This window comes from Carassius carassius, chromosome 40 (assembly GCF_963082965.1).
Source record: "Carassius carassius chromosome 40, fCarCar2.1, whole genome shotgun sequence".
Classification (NCBI taxonomy): Eukaryota; Metazoa; Chordata; class Actinopteri; order Cypriniformes; family Cyprinidae; genus Carassius; species Carassius carassius.
Genome location: NC_081794.1, coordinates 1427810 through 1449249, shown reverse-complemented (window position 1 = coordinate 1449249; position 21440 = coordinate 1427810). Strand labels below are relative to the sequence as shown.

The 21440-nt window shown below is 34.9% G+C and overlaps 1 long non-coding RNA gene across 1 annotated transcript in view; it reads left to right on the top strand.

Annotated features, from left to right (window-relative positions):
• Window positions 1–3721: 3721 nt before the first annotated feature.
• The window catches only part of LOC132122570 (uncharacterized), a 61004-nt gene continuing 43285 nt past the window's right edge, over window positions 3722–21440 (top strand). Inside the window, exon 1 of the long non-coding RNA XR_009426398.1 lies at window positions 3722–4064. This is a non-coding gene — a long non-coding RNA (uncharacterized LOC132122570). The remainder of the gene's footprint in view (window positions 4065–21440) is intronic.

Below are 21440 nucleotides of genomic sequence, written 5' to 3'. Positions count from 1 at the left end.
TAATTACTAATAATGAATTGTTCAAGTCCTGCTTCCGGCACTTATCAGACAATCAGGATAAATAAATACATTTCAGACAGGACCACTTTGGCAAGTTACTTGAGTTTACTGAACACAATTTTTTGGCGGTATGGTTCCTTATGGGGTTCTTGCTCCCAAATTATTTGAATATGTTACGAATGTTATTGAGATATTCTTAATGTAGCCTACTGGCTTGCAGAGGGGTATTCTCCCCTTAAAAGGAGGGAGAGAATAGCAGGCCCCTCTTTAATTAAAGTAGCGAGGGGTGTTCATCCCCTGCTGAGGATGAACAGCAGGCCCCTGAAGTCAAAGCAGCAAAGGGGGAAAAAACAGCAGGCCCTATTTATTTTATTTTTTTTGTAAGTGTTTTTTGTATTTTTTTATCACGGACGGTGATCAACGAGAGCAGCCGCTTGCAGTCGGGGTCGGAGTTGAAACAGAGATGTCAGCCGGACACTTCTGCTCCCGTTAGTGAGACTCATGCGGTGTTTGCAATCTTTATCACAGATGAAGTAAATACAATTCAGTATTTGTCAAATACACGTTTCAGAAACGTTTTCATGAGCAACAGACACACTTCCATATACTGCTTAATACAGCGCCATATTTTCAAGAATAAAAGTTCAACATAATCATATACTATTTAAATACTAATACAGTGGGGTATATACCCTTTTATCAGTGTTGTATGATAAACGTTATTCAATACAACAGTGCGACTACATTAAAAAAGCTTTTACCATTCTAAAAACACAGATTTGTGGACATTATTGGAACTGCAGATGGTGAATAAACCCCGAAACACACGTGATTGTTGTCATGTGGTGGATCTGGCCAATCGTGAAACAGCTGTGTCATCATCAGCGCTCCTGCGGTCGCTCTGGAGAAACTGTGGCGGCTGAGTCAGCCGGCTGCTCTCGAAACACACTCGCGGTACTTTGATGCCACACAAGAAAAATTATTCAAACTTGAATGAGTGACTTGAGAGGTTGTTTAGGTGTGTGTGTGTGTGCATACGTGAGATTCCCATCATTAATCTAAAGACCATATGTTCCTAATATTGTTGTGCACTCATTTGAATGAAAGGCAATGATGACTCAGTAAACTGGATGTTTTCAGCTATGAAATGAAGTTGTCATTTTATGGACAATCTTGTTTGTTATTTGAATTGCTGATGATTACAGATATGCAATAAGACTATGACTAATAAGATGAAATGTTAGGTAAAATGCACACATGTAAATGATGTAAAATTATTACTTTGAAACATTTGTTCTGCACTGTGTGTGAAAGGAATTGAACTTTTTTTTATTTCATTACTCAAACAGGGAGAAAGAAGTAAAAAACTGATTCTCGCATCTGTAGCGTCTGGCACAGAATGTTACTTTAAGTGCAATTTAATGTTTTATCTGTCACAAAGGGAATTCTGGGAATTGACAATTTAAGTTTTAATGTAAATTTTAGATGAACTGTTCTTTTTCTCTTTTTAAAAACTGTAAACTTACTATTTCACAGTACACATAAAATGTCCTGTTCAAATTATTTCAGGTTTTGACCGTTTATCACAAGTGATCAGTTCTTTACCATTAAAATTTCACTTATTTGTTTTTTTTTTTTTTTTTTTACAGTGTGGTTTCGCATCATATGCATGGATTATTGACATTCTTGACAATTACCTTATTCAAACTCAACAATTCATCAATGTTATCTAAGAAACAAATTAGCAATATTGTCAAAATGATCAACATTTTGTATATTATGTTGGAAGTATTTAATATTTATGTAAATTTTTACATTAATATTAAAGTGCCAGATAATATCACACAAATCTGTCACAAATTTTGCTAACTTCTTTAAAAAAAAAATAGCAGCTTCAATAGAAAATAAGAACATTACATATAATTAGTAGTTTTACAGTTCATGTCGAGGTTGACATCTGAACATTTTCTGGATGATAATTTCTTCAGAGTCTGCTTTGTACTCTGTATTCATGGAAAGTGAAGTAGTCAAAATAGTATCTGAACTATGAAGATAATTTGAAGGAAACCCAATGTTTTGCTCTTGAAGTGGTCATTATAGTCTCTGGCAAAGTGGCTAATCTTCAGTGCATTGATGCAAAATCTTTTCCTTGGTGTAAATTTTACAATGCACAGAGTTAGAGCTTGAATCTGAGCTTCAAGTGATTTTCCCTCACTATCTCAATTTTGTCCACCACGCTTTGGTCTTTTGTTCAAACTGAATATTTTCTACGTCCATCACATTGTTGCAGTATCCTACAGGGCGACCAAAGAAACTGAATGTCAAATATCCCAGTTAAATATGCTTCTCCATAAGCTTCTTACTGAGCTGGATCGCATATTTATGGATCAGACAATGCATCGTGGAAGCAGTTTGACGAGAACCGCAATAGATTCAATTTCAGCCACTAAACTTTCTGATTATGCCGAGGTGGATAAGAAGGTTGCAATCAATACTTCATCACATCAGAAGCCTTACTTAAAAGATTTGGTTGTTGATCCCTAATTCTTTAAGTAAGAGGGAGACCGACCAACTGCTTGCTCCGAATCGCCCTTCATCTGTCTTTTGTTGAGTCAATAGAGCTCTGTTCTGAATGTTAACTCCAGACTGGAGCTGGTTATTGCAATTAACAAATCAGATTAGTCAGGTATTATTAATGAACGCCACTGAGGGAGTTTTTCATGTAAATGAAACCATTCTGTAGAAAACCATTTAGTTTTGAATAAATGGCTGACAATAACTGTTTATAAATCGTTGACCTAGATCATGAAGAAAGAGCTCTTTTTGTTGTGTTGGAATAGTGGGCTGCAGTCATATGAGCTGAAGTTTTGGTTATGGCATGTGTGAAGGAATGTGTTGGGGTTAAACACAGGGACGGCTCACAATGTCTTTGTGTTTGCTTGCACAGTAATGCAGCTTGGACGAACTCACCAACCAAGAATTATATGTGTGGGTGGGTGAGCACGTATTATTCAATAAATCATTGCTTTTGACCACATATGCACTAACTCCCACAGATTTATTTCACTATATGGTGTTGTAAAGGAAATAATTCTATCAAAACTAAATATGAATATATAATGAATCCTAAATATGCAGCAATACACTCTTAAAAATAAAGGTGCTTTAAAAGGTTCTTGCCATAGAAGAACTATTTTGGTTCAATAAAGATCCATTCAGTCAAAGGTTCTTTAAAGAACCATCTCGTTCTTACCTTTTTATAATCTGAAGAACCTTCTTTCACCACAAAGAAGCTTTTGTGAAACAGAAATCTGAATATTATTTCATACAGGGGTAACAATAAAACTTAATGTAATGGTTTTATACACAACAAGGTTTTTTTTTTTCTTTTCCTTTTTTTTGTACTAGTTCTTTTCAATTATACTGTGATTCAATGATTCAGTGATCTTGTGCAAGTGATTTTATGGCTCAAATTCCATATAGTCTCTAAACTAATCTGGCCTCATAAAAAACTGCATTCAAAATATAACACACTTTGAAAATATTGGTTTTATTTTATATCAATGCATCATTGATATTAGACATAGTAGATAAGATATATATAAAGCCTTCATAGTATACACCATACATAAAAGAATAAAAAAATAAAAAATAAATAAAGTTTGGTCAAACTACATCTCCCATGATGCCTCGCGCTGCTCTGAGCGCGTGTGCGCGCCTGTGGAATGAAGAGCGCACTTGTTGAGTTTGAGAACTTTCAGAAGCTTGAACTTCTCGCTTTGGACGCAGCGAAGCTCTCTCTTCAACATCATCTTCATCAGGCAACATGGATTCCTGCTGGCTTTTTATTTCTAGGACTATGTTTGTCTCTGTCGAAGTGTATGTTGGTTGTGTTTTACGCGTTAGTCGCGCACCGTTACAGCGCGCAGGAGGAATCAATAACATTACAGCGAGGATGAAGAAGACGTGCCTTTAATCGATTAATAGATATAGGAGAGTTCATGGATTTATGGACTGAGACTGGAGTCTAAAGAGACTGGAGAATAGAGAACATCGCTGTTAAGGTAAGAGCATTATTTATAATGAAGGCTACAGTATTATAAAGACTGCTGACTGTCTCACTGAAAGTCTCACTTTGACTTTCTTCTTCTTCTATGGCTCAGATGAATCAATCTGTGTGTGCTGTAGTGGACTGATGTGATGCACCTGCGCAAACTGCCCTCAAAATGCTGATTATTCCCCCCCATCTGTGGTGTATGATAGAGGTGTTTGCACCGCATATCATTTATAATTGTCTTCTGTAAAATTAGTTTGACAAGCATCAGTCTGTCTGATGAGGATGGTGTGGTTCCTTAAGTTTGTTTAATAATATGTGTTTTCAATATCAGAGATCAATTCACTCACTTAAATGATTTTGAAGAATGCAATATGAAGAGTATTTCCTGCTGTCTAAAGAAATGTGTATATATTGTAGGCTTCTTCATAGAAATGCTAAACTTTTTTAATGGTGATGATTATTATTATTATTGAGTCAGGATAAAAATAAAAATAAAGTATTTTATAAAGGTGACCCTGGAGCACAAAAGCAGTCTTAAGTCTCTGGGGTATATTTGTAGCAATAGCCAAAAATACCCTGTATGGGTCAAAATTATTAATTCTTTCTTTTAAGCCAAAAATCATTAGGATATTAAGTAAAGATCATGTTTCATTAAGATATTTAGCAAATTTCCTACCATAAATATATCAAAACTTAATTTTTGATTAGTAATACACATTGCTAAGAATTCATTTGCACAACTTTAAAGATGAATTTCTCAAATTTCTTTTTTTTTTGCTCCCTCAGATTACAAATCAAATAGTTGTATCTCAGACAATTATTTAACCATACATCAATTGAAAGCATATTTATTCATCTTTCAGGTGATGAAAACTGGTTTTGTTGCCCATGGTCACAAATGAGGGAATTAAAGGGGGAAAGCTTTTTTTTTTGTTATACTTTTTGTTCTCAAGAAAAGCATTTGAGTGGATTTGAGTTTTTTTTTTTTTTTTTTGCTGACAAGGGATGAGATCATTCTGTGTAGCTACATCGAGTCTCAAAAACTAAAATTTATATATCAGTATCTCAAGAAAGAAGATGCTTTTGTCTCTCTGTAAGCCAGTGAAAAAACCAATGCAACTGCTGCTTAAATAAGTAATGCAGAAACTTTAATGGACACTTCCATTCTGGAACCTTGCCCTGGAATTGGAAGAAGGACTTCTGGACTAATAAAAAAACAAAAAAAAACAACACCCTACATCTTCAGCAGTCTGTTAATCTGTACAGTAGATAAAGCCCACTGATTGGCTGGCAGAAAGTGCATCAATCCTTTGATTGGTGCAATCAGAGAAACCGTTTCCTTCTGTCTCACCAGGGCTTCTGATTGGATGAGAGAGCAGAAGGTTAAAGTTCAAGTGTATGGCAGCAGATCTGGTCTCTGCTGGTCTCTGCTGGTCTCTTTCAGTGGTGCAGTCCATAGTCCAGGGCCCGTATTCATAAAGCATCTTAATGCAAGAAGTAGCTCCTAGTGACAAAGCTCTAAGAAAATTCTTAGAAATGTGGGCGTTTACTCTTAAAATTAAAGAAAAAATCCTAGTAAAGAAAAAAAGTAATTCAGAAAGCATCTTAACCCTTAAAAGAGGTCTTAAGGTCAAACTTGTTAGGAGCACAGACGAGGACTAGAAGTTTCTTTAGCAGAGGAGAAAATGGCAGAAAGACGAAGAGGCAGAAGAAATGTGTTGCAGACAATGGATGACAGTGAGTTAATAAGACGCTAGATTAGATCATGCTGGGATCATGTTTGTGACTGATCTTATTAGAGACGTGCTAACATCTCCGAAACAGCGCAGAAATGCCATAGCGCCAGAAATTAAAGTAATCACTACATTAAGATATTTGGCAACTGGGAAAATGCAACAATGCAGTAGTGATGATTTGGGTCTGTCACAACCTTCTGTAAGCAGAGTGATCACACAAACAATTACAGCACTTTCAGAACATCTTATTGTGTCGCAGTTCATTTCGTTTCCACTGGACATTCCCACCTCGCAGGCTCAAAAAACTGCATTTATGAATATAGCAGGCTTATAGGTGCGCACAAGCAGGGGGAATGAACCGTTAATAGTTTGTACTGTACGTTCCCATGTCTGCTTCTTGTCCCTTGCTGTGACACCCGGCCCGAATTTTCCTTTAAGAATGGCCTTGTGTTCATCCACTAACTGGGCTAACAGTAAACACTGTTCCTCTGTCCAGTCTGGCTTTCTCGCCCTTCTTGGTTTTGATTCCATGTTTGATACATTAAAACCAACATTCAAACTGCCACTTAAATAGGACAGCAATCACTGTAGCTGGAAAGAGTGGAACAATTCTTATCATTCTAAGCCAATCAAATACCTTATAGGAAATTAAAAGCATGGTTAAAAAAAAAAGGATTTATATACACACATATAATGTGAGTGTGTGTGTGTGAGAGAACGGTCAAATAGGAAAAATTACGCATGTAAATTCAAAGTGAGAATTAGAATAGACCCTATACTTAAATACTTGGACAACCAACCAATCACAGTCTTCAAAAGATTGTGTAATACATAGCAACGGGGTCAACCCCGCCTCCTCACTAAGATGAAAGTTTTTGTCTTTTCCTTACTCAGAGTTGCTCTCAGATCGGTCCCGAATCGCTCTTAAGCTAAAACTCCTACGTAAAAGTTTTTAAGCTAAATTAAGAGTTTTCTGAGAGGATTCTTAGAATCTTTATGAATACGGGCCCATGAGCTCAGATCAGTGAGGTCACTAAACAAAAACACACAAGTAACAACAATAGTACTCATAAAAATCATATAGAATCTTACATTTGAATCCATAATAAAAATTATAAAACTCTTCTGAGAGAGACGTTAAAAAAAATGTCTTTGAATATCCAATTCAACATCTAGTGTAGTGAAGCTTTTCAAAATATTACAAAGAGTACACATGGAAAATATTATCCTATTCATATCTGAAAACAATCCAAACCCTGTGTAGAAACACGATCCATATAAACATGTAAAAGACCGTCCTAATGACCAGTATCAGTTACAAACAATGCAAGTCATTACTTTCATTATAAACCCGCAGCTCTGGCGCAGTCGTGATGCTTTGTCCTCAGTGGAGAGATTTAGAAAAATTAACTATTTTAATGATCTTCTGGGAGCATTAGTACAAGAAAATCCTCACGATTAATAATCATGCATGTACTAAAATAATGAGAGCAGATACTTCACGTCAGGATTGCATAAGCCATGATGAAAAGTGCATTTGGCCCAGCAGTGCTACAGTACACTATTAACAAAATACATATTAACAGTCCAATGTACGATGGATCAAATAAAACCCTCTCATTGTCACACATTCGACACATTTCTGGCAGCAATATACCCATATATCACACAATATATGCCCATTCAACTCCAATTAGGAGAGAATAAAAAATAAAAGCTGTGCAAGTGCAAGCAAACGACCAGCAGAGGGAGACAAACAGACTAAAATCCAGGGCCCGTATTCAGAAAGATTCTAAGAATCCTCTCAGAAAACTCTTAATTTAGCTTAAACACTTTTACGTAGGAGTTTTAGCTTAAGAGCGATTCGGGACCGATCTGAGAGCAACTCTGAGTAAGGAAAAGACAAAAAATTTCATCTTAGTGAGGAGGCGGGGTTGACCCCGTTGCTATGTATGACACAATCTTTTGAAGACTGTGATTGGTTGGTTGTCCAAGAAGGAAAAAAAGAGTGATTTTAAGTATAGGGTCTATTCTAATTCTCACTTTGAATTTACATGCGTAATTTTTCCTATTTGACCGTTCTCTCACACACACACTCACATTATATGTGTGTATATAAATCCTTTTTTTTTAACCATGCTTTTAATTTCCTATAAGGTATTTGATTGGCTTAGAATGATAAGAATTGTTCCACTCTTTCCAATTACAGTGATTGCTGTCCTATTTAAGTGGCAGTTTGAATGTTGGTTTTAATGTATCAAACATGGAATCAAAACCAAGAAGGGCGAGAAAGCCAAACTGGACAGAGGAACAGTGTTTACTGTTAGTCCAGTTAGTAGATGAACACAAGGCCAAATGAATAAATGTAAATGTAATTTAAATGTAATTTCTTCTGCCTCTTCGTCTTTCTGCCATTTTCTCCTCTGCTAAAGAAATTCTTAAGCCTCTTAAAAGTCCTCGTCTGTGCTCCTAACAAGTTTGACCTTAAGACCTCTTTTAAGGGTTAAGATGCTTTCTGAATAACTTTTTTCTTTACTAGGATTTTTTCTTTAATTTTAAGAGTAAACGCCCACATTTCTAAGAATGTTCTTTTAATTTTGTCACTAGGAGCTACTTCTTGCATTAAGATTCTTTATGAATACGGGCCATGCACTTCACATTCACATCTGAGTAGTAAAATATTATTACATTTAAGAGTATTATCCATACAATTGAAAACTGAGGTGCATACGATCAGATCAATAAGGGCTTACAACCAAAATAAATACAAAACCTGTGCTAACTGAAAGAAAACAAGCTGACTCGAAGATTGAATGTAATATTTGGTTATAATATGTCAGAATGAGAGATTTACACGCAGTTTTTAAAAGGCCAATCATTATTGATTAAATCAAGGATACACATTAGTGGTTAAACATGCATCCAAATGATGCCATGTGATGTAGCATCATGCTAGTTGAAAAAACAAATCTGAAAATTAAATTTTCTGCCAGGTCATTCATTATTTATTGAGTTATGGATGTTTCCAATAACCCTAAAAATGTAATGCATAATTTAAATTACGAGTAAAACACCTGTGAAACATCAACACAAATAATTCATTAATATGAACATTAATCAGAACATTGGCTTTTATTTTTACTGACGTTTTCCAGTGTTCAGGAGCGTCTGTTCCAAACACAGCCAGGAGATGACAGCAGCGCTCTATCACGAAACACTGGAGCACGAGGGCATGCAGAAGAAACAAGTCTGTACACCTGAAGTGTACCTGTATGTATCTAACTGTATTAGAAAATGAATAAGCACGTGACATCGGTAGATCACAGCACATTCCCACCAAAAATCATCTCTCCTCAGCTGCATCGATAAAGTGTCTTTTTACACTCTCTTGTGTTTGCTGGTATCAGAGGTGGAAAGAGTACAAAAATATTCTACTCAAGTAAAAGTACCATTACATTAATGAAATTTTACTTAAGTACAAGTAAAAGTACCAGTCTAAAAATCTACTCAAGTAAAAGTAAAAAGTAGCTCATTTAAAATTTACTCAGAGTAAAAATTACTTCGTTACATTTTAACAGTGGGAGGGAGTCAAAAATGGGACAGGCCAAGGGTGTCAAACTCAGTTCCTGGAGGGCCACAGTCCTGCACAGTTTAGATTTAACCCTAATTAAACACACCTGATCCAGCTAATCTAATCATTTAGGTTTATTTGAAAACTACATGTCATGATATGTGTGCTGGAGCAGGGTTAGGGCTACGGCCCTCCAGGAACTGAGTTTGACCCCTGGGATAGGTCTATTAATCTCAAACTAGTTGTTTTTAATTAAAGGAATCAGTTATTTAGAATAATAAAACATTTGGGCTGTTACCAGGCAAACCAGTATCAACAAACTCATCTTTTAATGCAGAGGAAATGCAGAAGATTCATTGGAAGTGGCATTTAGATGTATTACACTGTTTAGTGCTGGACAAGAATGCATTTAACCTGCAGTTACAAATGCATGAATAATGTTTTGATATACAAGACATAAAATGTTGAATACTCATTTGAAATGATAAGAAATTAATTATTTAAAAAAATCAAAAGATACTTTAAATGTGAAATAAAAATGGCCAGTATGTGTCAGCAAGTCACTGTTAATAAGTGAGTCATTGCGATTGAACCGAATCATTTAAACGGTTGATTCATTCAGGAACGAAACACTGTCACGTTGCTCAGAGACGCAAAACTGTGCTTTGGTGGCTGTGTTTGGAATTATTTTCTGGTGTAGAAATAGAGCTAAAAAAGGCAATATGGTGTCTAAAACGCAAGTCTCTTAGTTAACTTGTTTACTGAACTGTTATATATATGTATGTATATATTCATGATGATTTTTGGAGGAAAAGACGGCATTCTTTGTGTGATTTTGATTTAATGTATGAAATTATATAAATATGTGAATTTTCTGCCCCTATATCTTCAATTCTGTGATCATTCTAAATGCATTTTAGGAGACTGAATCACACCGTGAAAGAACGCACTATAAGCGCGCACATCATTAAAACAAAAATAGCACACTCCTCACCACTGTCTTTTTGGCTAATTTGTGCAAAACCTCTTGCTAAAATGTCAAAGCTTCATTTTAACCACCAATGCAACGATGCAATTATTTAGCTTACCTCTACATTCTTGCGAAGGGTTGATGTCTTGTCGAGATTTTATAAGCTGCTAGTTTGGTCTTCCTAGGCAAGTACAGCATACACAGCATAATAGAGCATACATATGGCCAGGGGTTCACTTCATTTCCTTCGAGTTCAACTTCAGAATATGACGGGGTTTCGTTTTCAGCGGTGTCTGCACCACTAACGCCTGTTTTGTCCGTCTGCATCTTTCTTGTGATTTTAGCACCAGTTTGCCCTCCTGCCCATTATTTACTGACGTAGTTTCCAGGGAGCGATTTTTTTTTTTTTTACTCAGTAATTCATGTGTTTTACAATGTAGCGAAGTACAATACTTCAAACAAAATATACTTAAGTAAAAGTAAAATTACAGATTTAAAAAATTACTTTAAAAAGTATTAGTACACAAAAAAGCTACTCAATTACAGTAACGCGAGTAAATGTAATTCGTTACTTTCCACCTCTGGCTGGTATCATACGCTTCTTCATCTACTTCTGTCACATATTAATCATACTCTTAAATCCTCTGGATTACAGTAATATCTCAGTGTTTGTTTACGCTCAGCAGTCATGCAGATGTGAACCTCGCAATGGCAATCAATCACACACATTTACACAAATATACTTGTAAAGACGTTTAAGTTCAGGTCCTTTCTTCTGTGAGATGTGTGTGTGTATATATATATATATATATATATATATATATTTATGTATGTACTGTATTAGTGCTTTCAAATAAATAATTGCATCCAGAATATTTTTTTTGTTTACATAATATATGTGTGTGTACTGCGTATATTTATTATGTATATATAAATACACACATATTTATGCATATATTTAAGAAAATGTTATATTTGTATATGTAATTATGTAATTGTATATGTAATAAATATGTAAATACATTCAAATATTTTAAAAATATATACTGATTGTGTGTGTATTTATATATATACATAATAAACATACACAGAACACACATATATTACGTAAACAAATACTTTTATTTGGGATGCGATTAATCGTTTGACAGCACACACACACACACACACGCACACACACACACGCACGCACGCACGCACGCACACACACACACACACACACACATATATATATATATATATTTGCATGTGTGTGTGTGAATGTGTTTTGAATTCATTCTGATATACTTTCTCAGACATGTTGTCCCTTAATGGCAGATCATTGTTCAATATTAATCAGTCGTTTGAATGGTAATGATGAAAATGCACGAAGTGCTAAAACTTTCAGTGCAGAAAATCTGTAAATCTGTGGTTCTTATCTAATGCATATGCAGCTTTATCCCACAGGCAGTGCTCCAGCTGTATTTTATTAAACATCTTTGGTTTTAATCTTTTGTCCAGAGGCTTTGGAGGTGTTTCTTAACCTAAGTCTTCATTTGTTAGCCTCTTTGTGAGGGCGGGTTGGTTTTAGATCTCAATAATACCTAGTTCCGCTTTAATAGGATTAGGCTTTGGACTGCAGGTGTGTGTGTGTGTGTGTGTGTGTGTGTGTGTGTGTGTGTGTGTGTCAGCCGGCTCGATCTGCTTCTGGGATGTCAGGTGAGCTTCAAACTACTGGAGAGGCATCTTGTTGTTTACACTTTCAAAGCGTATTTCCATCTCACATGTAATGAAATCTGACAGTATTCTGCTGAGAAATGATTCCTACATGAACAAATTAAAAAGTAAGCTCTCAGTAACCATTGCTTCTTCTTTTATTTCCATGCATTTAGTTTTTTCTCCTAGTGTTGGGTGCCTTATAAAACCAATGAGGGACTAGATTGCACAAACATAACATGAAGCAGGTAGAGTCTAAGTAAAGGTCCAGATAGATGAAGGCCGGTAAGCCAAGAAAACATTCAACATGATGTAACTAGTACAACCAGCTACACCGTTTTAGTGAAAACAGAATCCTTTTTGTTTCCTCAAAAGGAGTTTGTTTCACATCCTGGTTTTAATGTGATTCATTTAGAGTACTAATAGTTCATCCAAAAATGAAAGTTCTTTGAAAATGTGCTCACCTTCATGCTATCCGAGATGTAGATGAGTTTGTTTCTTCATCAGGTTTGGAGAAATGTAGCATTGCATGAGTGTCGCATTAATGGATGCTCTGCAGTGAATGGGTGCCGTCAGAATGAGAGTCCAAACAGCTGTTAAATACATCACAATAATCCACAAGTGATCCACAGCACAGATTTCTCTCAGGATTCAGACCAGACCACTTTTTCACTGGATGAAGTCTTATAATGGACTAAAAACATCTTAATGCTGGATGTGTTTCATCTTTTGTCTTCTCCAGATGTTCACTGATGGACTGGAGCGCTGCGGATTATTGTGATGTTTTTATCAGCTGTTTGGACTCTCATTCTGACGGCACCCATTCACTGCATAGCATCCATGGGTGAACAAGTGCTACATTTCTCCAAATCTGATGCAGAAACAATCTCATCCTAATCTTGGATGCCCTGAGTGTGAGAACATTTAGCAAATGTTCTTTTTTGGGTGAAATTCTCCTTTGTTTAAGATGTTTCTTCTAAAACTCTATTTGGTCTGGGATATCTAGCTGTTTCAGACATCGATGAGATGTCATCTTAAAAGGCAGTTCTGTTTTTCTCAGAAGATGTGTTGAGGAGTCTCCATTTGCGCTTTGTTTAATCTCAGTGCTGTCTGGAGAAGCGGCTCACAGATGCTGTCAGGGTCTGTGTAGAGAGTAAATACACGTGTGACTGAGCGCTCGGGCTAGTGATGCAGCGTCAGATGTAAGACATGAGGGCTTCCTTCTGTAAGGCTTTTTTGCCTTTTGAAATTTTGTTTCAAGCACAGATTTGCATTGTGGTGAGCCAACTGGCTAACCAAGTCCATAAAGCACAGTAGAGCATTACTTTTACTCCTGAATCGCAGATTATTCAGTGTGTCTGACCTGCAGGCTTTCACTGTCGTCTGCTGCTGTTGGGAGTGAAATTGCAGTGTTCACACACAGCTAAAAGACTAAGATCATTGATATTAAAAACATTTTGATGCATAGATTAGAAATGAATATGCATAAAAATAAATGTCATTTGGTTTCAAATGCTTTACTTGTGTGCAGTGCTTTTTGTTTTATTCTCTCTCTATGGGTCTTCGATCACGGCTTCAGTTGTAACATTACAGCTCAGAATGAGTAGTTAATATACAGTAACTTAGATTTCCAGAAATGAAACCTGCTTCAGTCTGTCACTGGCTATGTTTACAAGTGCACCAATAATGTGATTATTTCCTTAATCGCAGCAAGATCAGCAAACCTCACTCCAGTTTACATGCAGCTTTCAATATTCTGATAATTTGCTAAGAAGTGGGTTTTCTTACCGTCATTATTTGCATACTCCACAACACAGAGGATGAACATGCATTAGATGTGTCACTGGCCTCTGTCATCAAACGAAAAACATGAATATACAGACATATATTGGAAGGTTATTTGACGCCATGATGAACACCTCACTAAAGTTCTGTTACAATCTACACTGCACAATGAATGCTATTTACATCGAGTATACACTTGAGAGGATTCGTATGCTTCCGTAAATCGTGAAGTGGTGAGTGGATTCTGAATTAAAATGCCTCTGATTGGCCATCGTGTTCAAGAAATCATCAGATATGTCTCTGATTGGCCATATTGCTCAATGCTGCAGAACACATTGTTCGATTCAGTCAGTTTAAATACCAAGTTGACATGGACCAAATGGATGCAGATGGTACTGAGTGAAAACAGTTACCCAATCAACTGGGGTATATAATTTCTGAGAAATAAAGTCAGAATTGCAAGATACTGTATAAACTTGCAGTTGCAAGAAAAAAGTCAGAATTGTGAGTTTATATGACACAATAAAAAAAAAAAAATGTCAATGCAAGATGTAAACTCCCAATTGCAAGAAACCAGTCAGAATCATAAGATAAAAAGACACACATACAAAAATTTCATTTATTGATTTATTTTTTTCATTCAGTGGCAGAATCGGGCTCCCATAATGCTTTGATGTTAACATGATCATGCCAGAAAAGTACTTTCAAATAAAAATTGTATACATACAGTATAATACATAGAAAATGCATATTGTATGAGTCATTCCAAGTCCACTCAACCAGAGACCCCCAGATCATTTTTTTTATTTTGTTGATATATTTTTTTCTATGGAAAGACAAACATACAGTTTAAAGTGACGGAAGCCAAAATATTAAGTCACAAATGCATATTTACTGAGTAATGGAGTATTAAAATGACAATTTTGAGCCAGTGATTTTAAAAAAATGATTTCAGAAATATTGCAGCATCACAATATTATTTTTTACACAGAGATTGGTAGGTCTATTAGTAAAATTAAGCAATCTTTGTTTCATTATATGCCAACCGTGACTTTTTTTTTTGCTTCAAGTTTGCATGCCTGTAACTCAAAAGGTATTTAAGATATCTTAATATCCTTTTAGATTCTGGTTCTCAACAAACTTTTCTTTTGTTATCCTGATTGTAAAGGCGCAGAGATATGGAGATCTCAACACAGCTCCATGAGTAAACTGGAAATTGGCTCTAAATCTTTGGTGGAAATTGTCATTTTGACCCCCTTCTACAAAATAGGGGATTACTCAGTAAATACACATTTATAATATTTAATATTTTAGCTTTCATTGCTATTTATGTTGTTTAAATCTAAAAACTGACCTGGGAAAGTTTTATTTGAGAATTCAAATTAATGTACGTTACAGTATTTGAGCACAGAAATACAATAGATGACTGCCGCTAGGCAGTATGCAAATTAAACTCAGTGATGTCACGAATATGTTAATTAACGGCTTCAAGCAAGTTTAAGTTACTTTCCCTTAAGTAACAGTTGTCAACAGTGGCCTGAACGATTTCTAATGTCATCATTACAGATGAGGTATTGGCACAGGCTACTGAGTTTGGCCTCGCTTACATACTTTACACTTCCAGCTCTCTTGACATCCAATTTAAAGACATTTTTTCCACATGCATATGTCACAACATTACGGTATGTACAGAAGCTCAGAAAACACCGTCCCCGTTCTATTCCCCCGACGGAGGCTTTAGGAAGCAACAGCTCTTAATGGGGATGGATGGCACCATTATGTAATTCTAGACTAAAAGAACAGATCAACTCAGAGGAGGGGAAAACTGTGAGGGTAAGAAAACAAACAATGAAAAGAACATTCAAAGTTTTCTTTCCACTTCAGCTCAGCATTCATAAAAAATAAAATAAAAAAAAAACACACTTTCTGCTTAGTTCAGCCTTCCCTCCGGGGACTGAAATGGAGAGTTTGGCCTTGGAGAAGGAGAGGGAGGGAGACTTGTGTTTTTGTGTCTAATTGTCCTGGTGATTGAGAGGGAGAACAGAATGGAGAATGAAAGCGTGAAAGAGAAAGGGCCCTTGGTGACACGCTGGTACCCATGACGACGGGCCCTCGGGGGACCGAGCTCCACCTCCAGCTAAACATCCGCAAATTGGGCCACTTCGCTTTCTGTGCTTCTCCACTGATCCTCGTGCCAGAAATATCAACATCCTTCTTAATTCTGTCGTCTAATCGTTTTCTCTGGAGCTGGTTTGCGAGTCGTTAATCGTGCTGCTATAGGATCATAAGGATTCCAGAACGTGTGAAGGAACAACGAAATCCTGGCTCGTATAAACTCTGCGAAGTGAATTATATGAAAGTGCTCTGTCTCCTTCATGGTGAACAAACATAAAACTTTCGTGCTGATCAGTTTGGTTGGCATTCACCAAATGAATTCAGTCTGGAGAATGTTTATTGCTGAACTTCGGTCCAAAGCTAGATGGGTTCACTTGCCACCTTCCCTTTGAATACATTTATTTATACAGCGTGGGCTTATCTCTCGTCCTAGTCATGGTTTTCTAGTATAATTTAAGTTTGTAACTGTATAGTAAAAGTAAAAATATTACTTGTTTTCAATAAGTAGGAGTAAACCATGTAAGCATACAAAGTCATATAATAATAACAATGATAATAATAATTGCTTTTGGCAAACAAATGTATTTGTGTAAAATACTTGATTTCAATTATGTAAATTATAAAAAAAATATTTTAATTTTATGTATTGCTTTGACTAATGAAATCAGGAGATATTAAAAGAAAAGGTGTTTAATTATAAAGTTGTAGGGCTTAAGGACACATCAGAAGTTACTCTAGAACCTGTTTCCTGAAAATGTTAAACATTTAATTCAACAGCAGCTGATTTAGTAGTTGTTTGACCTTCAAATATGATTGTTTATAAGACACACTTGACTCAAGTTCGTCCGTCTTCAGCAATGTCTGTAATTAAAACAAACTGCTATATGTATATTGTGTTTTAATATTATTTTTTTATTAAATTTTTTAGTTATTTGCTGTCAGTTGCGTGACTGTTTGAGAGTTTCACTGCATGCAGCTAGCAGTTCGAGAGAGTATAACATCAGGGAATTTGAAAGCAGCATAATTGCCTTACCAAAGAAGTTTGCAGTAAATGTTTACTGCCAGTCCACTAACATTACCTGCTGTTCTGCACGCCGGCCTCCTGCTGAGAGATCAGACTGCATTTAACATGAGGCTGAACTTCATCTGCTTTATTAGGGTAATATATACTGAATAATTATGAATGTCAACCAAGTTTATGAGAGAGTTGTCCAGCAAAACATCATTTGAGCTTGTTTACTGAAGATGACAAATATGATGATTCATGCATATTAAGGATCTGGAATCATTATTATCTTAATTATGTATTATTGGCATTGGCAGCCATTTGTTCAGGTTACTTTGGGCCACACATCTCGTAATAGTGCAGGTTAAAGTTTTATAGGTCGTGTAAAATGCGAAATATTTCTAAGATTTTACGATATTCAACAGTAATTTCGTCTTCTTTCTGGAATTTTTCTGTGAAACCAATGGAGACTAGGTCATTTACATTTAATCCATTAAATTGATAATTGTTTACATTTATACATTATATTTATATATAAATAATATACACAGCGCACACATTTATTATGTAAAAAAAACTTATTTTTGGATGCGATTAATCATTTTTACAGCACTATATATATATATATATATATATATATATATATATATATATATATATACACACATGCCATGCCATTCAGGATAAATATCATATTTATAATATGAAGTATATGGAATGGAATTAAACTTGAATATATTAAATGAAAGCTCTAATAAAACTGAATGAAAGTGCATATATTGAATAAAACTTGAATATATGGAATGAAAGTATTGAATGTAAGTTTAAATATATTGAATGAAACTTAAATATATGTAATGAAAGATTGAATGTATGGAATTAAACTTGAATATATTTAATGAAATGACTGTATTGAATCAAAGATTGAATATATGAAATGAAAGTTTGAATTTATGGATTGAAAGTCTGAATATAGGGAATAAAGTCTGAATATATAGCAACTGTAGAATGACGTTTGCAGTGTATGGAAATAAAATACAAATTTGACAGTGCTTAATGAATAATAATAAAGCTTGTTATATCCTTGTTATCAGAGCAATAGCTTTCTAATTTGAATGACTTTGAATTCATTGCCTCAGATTTTCCAATACTTTGTTGAACTAGAAAAACATTGGCAATAGCTGGTCATATTCCAAACAGTACAACGAGTTTAGAGTGAACATCCCGTCATCTTGATTTCCATCATATCCCGTGTTAACGTTGACAGGGAATTTTGATTTAGTTTTAATCTTTTGACTAAAATGCCATATAGTTTTAGTCATATTTTAGTCATTTGAATTGTTTTAGTCAACTGAATACAACATTTTAGCCGACTAAATATACAGTAGATTTATTTTGACAGATACTTTTATGGTTCTAGATAACTGTAATAACCCTGAAACTTGTAAAATCTATTTATTGAACAATGTGTCAAATGATGTGCTTAGTCTGACTGGATCTTGACTGGAATTATTTTACCAGCAAGATACCACTGACATGTTTCAAAACAACAGTGAACTCTGTAATGTCAATCATCCACCTGCCTGATTCAAGTCTCATCCCATAAATGTAATCTTTCATTCCATATATTTTTAAATCTTATATTATAAATACCAGCATTTCCTGAACAGTGTATATATATAAAGTAGTCAACATTTGAAGTGGAACAAAAAAGTTCATCAAAGTTGTCCTAAGACAGCAGCACACTTTGGTTATAGGTTTTAGGACAACTTTGATGTAGGGTTTGATGTAATGTTCACTAATATATACAGTACAGACCAAAAGTTTGGAAACATTACTATTTTTAATGTTTTTGAAAGAAGTTTCTTCTGCTCATCAAGCCTGCATTTATTTGATCAAAAATACAGAAAAAAAATGTAATATTGTGATATATTATTACAATTTAAAATAATTGTTTTTACATTTATTATACTTTAAATGATCATTTATTTCTGTGATGCAAAGCTGAATTTTTAGGATCATTATCACATGATCCTTTAGAAATCATTCTAATATGATGCTTCATTATCAAAGTTGGAAACAGTTCTGCTGCTTAATATTTTTTCAGAACATGTGATACTTTTTTAGGATACTTTGATGAATAAAAAGTAAAAAAAAAAAAGAAGCTATGTTTTTAAAATATAAATATTTTGTAATAACAATATACACTACTGGTCAGTAATTTGGGGTCAGTCATTTTTTTTCTTTCTTTTTTTAAAAATAAAACCAATACTTTTATTCAGCAAGGATGTGTTAAATTGATAAAAAGTGATAGTAAATAAAATATATTATTATAATATATATTATTAGAATTTTTTTTTTAAGTATATTCAAAAAGAAAACTATTATTTTAAATTGTAATAATATTTCACAATATTACTGTTTTTTCTGTATTTTTGATCAAATAAATGCAGGCTTGACGAGCAGAAGAAACTTCTTTCAAAAACATTAAAAATAGTAATGTTTCCAAACTTTTGGTCTGTACTGTATATATATATATATATGTATTTATATATAGGTGATATTTTTAGTGGGTCGTTTCATTGCTTGAGATCTTGGAACTCATTCGCTTTTAATTAATTTTCTTCCATCTAGTATAATGGTTTACTGCACTGTTATGTTTGGGAAAATATTTAAATGGGTGATTGACTCTGGTCATATGTTGCACTTTAAAATTAGTATATTAATAAAGTTTTATAATCAATTAGGTGGGATGTTTTTGCAGTACTTGCGTACAAAGGCTAAAACAGTAACTATAGATTTCACAAAATAAAAAAAAAGTCTTACTATAAAATACTTTTGTATTTCTCTATTTTTAAGTTTAAAGCCAATGGAGACAAGGTTGTTTTCTGACCTTATTGAATTAAATAAAATTCTTATTGATATGGCAATTGATTGGAGGGAAGAAAATAGCTTGATAAATTACTTAGTTTAATTTCTCACTTTTTTTTTTTAACTTCCAACTACAGTGTACTTTTCATACAGTTACATACAATCTAAGTATGAAAGACTTTAAAATAAAATATTTCAAACAGACAGTCCTCATCTTCCAGGCAACAACCTACTGTAAATATTAATGACTCATTATACACTACACAGATTTTTGTCCAATCAGATGCTCTGTAGGATAAGAATGTCCCGCCTTCTCCAACTAATAGCGAATCACTGTTCATGACTGTGGCTGTATTGCCACAGACATATTTCACTTTATTCTCAACTGATTGGTCCAGTTTTGATCTGCAATCTCTTACTCTGAAACCAATCAATTTTCTTGAACCGAAACAACAGTTTGCTCGAATTAAACACAAACTTGCACTGAAACAAGCTTTGTTGAGGCGATTGGAGGATAAAAAGATCCACAAGCTCTGTTTGTATCAAATGAAACTTTGCAAATCATGCGATTACGTGTTGAACCTCCAGCACTTTCTGGCCTCTCTGAAAACCTGCGCTGGCGTCCCGTCCAACCTCGGGTGAGGAATTTGGGCGCTGTGAACCCATAAATACTGTTGTTTTTGGATTTTATTTCTCGCAGCATTGTTCATCAATCTGTGTGTGAGTTAAAAGTGTGTGTGTGTGAGGGAGGGAGGGAGGATGATGAAGAACAAGATCACATCAGTGCATATCAAACATCGGTTTTCATCAAGCAGTGTGTAAACTTGAGTTTATCTCGAATCTATGACGAGACCCACAGAGTGCAGAATTCATCATTCCCTGGAACTCTCCTGCAGTTTATGGACAGTGTAACTGCTGTTAGTCGCAGTTTTTTTTGTTTTTTTGAGTGGTTTTTCAGTGAAGAGTGTCTCATTAGGGTGGATTGGGGTCCAGCTTTCTCTTTTAACAACGCTGCTACAGTTTTAATCAATTAGTGTGAATAATACAGAGCTCTTCTCCAGGCATCTTACACTGAAGCGGCCCTGATAGAGAGATTCCAGTTTGATTTGTCATGCTCCAGGCATTAGGGTTAAATCCTGCCGTCCTCTCTCATGCTGGACAGTGGTGTGGCTTCAATCTGAACACTCTTCCCACCGTCGACATCGACTGCGACTGCTTTCATAACCCACAGGAACACTTAGGGTACCAGATTAGGGTTCTTCAGTTTGTAACTATAGCAATCCTTTTTGTTGCCAAAGAGAAACATATTTATGATGTACCATAAAGAAACATGCTTTGAAACTGCTACACCAATGAAAAATATCCTGAAGTATCTTGCATTTACAGACCAATATTAATTCATTTTCTCTTTATTTGTTTATTTACGAACCTTTCAGTAAAAAGTGAACCACGTTTTCCTTAATGTGAACCTTTTGTGTCAGTGATTCTTAACAAAACCATTGGTGTTAATAAAGAACCTTTATTTTTAAGGAAAGAACCATCTTTTTGTGTTCATTGACAATGCAGAGTTCTTCAAGAACGGTGTAAATATAACACATGGCTGGTCAATGTAAGAGTTTGCTACATTTTGTCTA